Genomic DNA, 2,836 nt, shown 5'->3' with positions numbered 1-2,836 from the left:
AAAAGGCTGTAGATCCCTTTGGCGAAGGCTGGGAGAGAGATTAACAGAATAAGTTTTGAAGTGTATTGTAGTCCCTCTCAAGGAGACCCAGCCTCCCCTTCATTCAAGGGGTTGTGGGTCTTTAAACTCGCTCGTCTGGGAATTGAAAGGGCCTGACTCTTCTATTCTGGCAATTCCTAGATTTCATCTGTTTGTACAGATCAAGTTTACATTAAGTAGATTTCCTATTTCACTTCTAGGGACACCATGACTAAGTAGCCAATGCCGTAAGTCTACAGGCGTCAGGCTATTCTGATTACTGCGTTGACTCCGCTGTCCATTATGGTAACCCCACCCACCATCTTTGTTGATTGAGTGCTGCCACTTGGTTCCATTGTAGTTAGTTATCTTAATTCAGTTAGGGCAGTTCTTTCAAATCTGGTTCACAGAAAATATCACAGCAGTCTTCAAGGACACTGGGCCTACCTTCACAAATTTGTTCCTAACATTTGTGGTAAAAGATGTGTCCCTCTGGGCACTCCACCTGTGGCTCTAACCTTATAAATCCACTCTACCATGCCCATTTCCCTAAGCCTTTGGATACCTTCTACAATATACCAAAGCAGGTCTGGTTACTTCAACTTGATTTAGTGTAGGCCACCACATAATCCAAGCTTCAGTGACCCAACCAAATAAACTATTAGGTCCTTTCCTAACTTCTTGAACTGAAACAGTGAAGCAAAAATCTGCGCTAGTGGCCCGTACCAATAAGCTCACACTGATTCATCTTTATGTCCCCTGCACTATTATCCCACACCCCTAACAGTTATTCCCACAAATATTCTCCAGGTTCCTGTTTGCACATATTAGAAAAGTCAAGCAGTTATTCTGGAGTGTAGCGTACCTCTTCCTGGGTCACACTTTGTACTTCACCTTCTGGGGCTTGCTGGGACTTAAGTCTAGTTATGGGTCTAGAAGCCAGAATTCATAGTGTGGAATTGTTTTGAGAACATTCTCCATTATTTTATAAAACACCTACCTCAGGCATAGCCCCAGGCAACGACTGAGACAAAGGCTCTTTCTCATTAGATGGGGGTGTAGGGACTAATGGTTTTACTGGTGAGAATGGCTTAGTAGATAAAGATGGAGTAGTCTCAGATGGAGAGGGCTGGTTCTGTCGGCAGAAATGACTCAACATAATTTAGGGGCTCAGTGTCTCCAGCTTCCTTGTTACCTGCCCATATGACCCCTTTCCAAGTTTCAGGATCTCATTTCTTCCCAATCAACACCCTCACTTTAACTTCAGACACCTCTTGAGGTTGGCAATTGAGTTGGCTTTGTAGTTCAGTCACTCTTACAATAAGACCCTGGGTTTGGGTTCTGGCAGTATTGGGTCTGAGAAATAACGCCTTCTTTCAAGACAGAAGTGGACACTTTGAGGTCATTTATGGGCATCTGAGCTTGACTCTGAAGCCCTGAGCTAACTCTTTTACTAGTTTGTCTATAACGAAAGTAGGACCAAACCACCAGGTTCCTTACACTTCTCATTCTGACAAAATTGTAGAAAGTCGTCACATATGATGACGCAGAGCTTCGCCTTTCACCAATACCTTATCTACTGGTGGTGACATTTTGCATATTTGTGTTGCCATCTCACATTATGGGTTACCAGTGCACTCCTTACTACTGGAAGCACAATCAACTTAAGACTAACCAGACTTGAGAACCAATTTAGAACTCACCCTTAAAATGTTGTTAAATCCATCCACTTGTGGTATTTGTTATAGCAGCACTAGATAACTAAGAATTTGGTACCGAGTGGGTGCTGCTGTAACAGATCCCTGAAATATAGAAATTTTAACTGTGAATGTACACAGGCTCCAAGTGTTTTAAGGTATGTAACAGTAAAATCTGGAAACCCTGGTGGCGTAGTGGTTAAGAGCTACGCCTGATAACCAAAAGGTCAGCAGCCATGAGTTGGAATCAGCTCTACGGCAATGAGTTTTTCTTTTGGTAAAAGCCTGGATTATCTTGAAGAGACTGCTGGTGGAATTACGGATGTCCAAGACAATTCTAGCGAGGACTCCAAAGTGAGGAAAGCTGTTAACGCTGGAGACAGTGCAGATGGCAAGCAGCAGCAGAGAACTGGCAGCAGCAGAACAAGACAGTACCGGTGCTGACCCATGGGTTGGGAACTAAGTGCCTTCTGGCCTAAGTTTCTGAAGAGTCCGGTGCCTCTGGGCACTTACCAGTGGAGCTAAAAAGCTTTAAAACACTTGCCTCAGCAGTGTGGACACATGCACTGAGGCCTGAGGCCTGAGAGGCCACGTAACCAGGAAGCAGAAGGCGGAAGAGACAAGAAACACAGGAAACGGAGCTACCCATCTTAAACAGTAGGGCCATGACCTTTGAGGTCTCAAAAGGTGGAGTCACCACCCAGATGGTCTAGAAGAGGATTATCCAAATTCAAGAGTGGGGAGTTGCTGTTTCATTTGACCTGCAATAGCCGAGGGGCCTCCAGAGTGTGTGGCCAATACCTAGTCTGAAGTCAGGGGCATTGTATAAATGGTCTCAGAGGACAGACGGTTACTTTCAAGCTTTGAGGTTAATGTAATGTGTTCTGACTTGTTGGTGCCTCTTATCCCTTTCCCTCCAATTTCTCCCACTTGTAACAGCAATGTCTAGATCATTGTTGTTCCACCACTGTACTTTAGAAGCAGATAACTTGTATTCAAGATTTCACAGATGAGGAATTTTTGGATTTTAAGACCGTTAAGTTACGATGGGGTCAGTGTGTCTTTTATGTGGCAAGGACGTGAATTTTGCGGGGCCAAAGGGTGGGATGTTATGGATTGTG

This window comes from Loxodonta africana, chromosome 10, assembly GCF_030014295.1.
Source record: "Loxodonta africana isolate mLoxAfr1 chromosome 10, mLoxAfr1.hap2, whole genome shotgun sequence".
Taxonomy (NCBI): domain Eukaryota; kingdom Metazoa; phylum Chordata; class Mammalia; order Proboscidea; family Elephantidae; genus Loxodonta; species Loxodonta africana.
Note: the sequence above shows the minus strand (reverse complement) of the source record.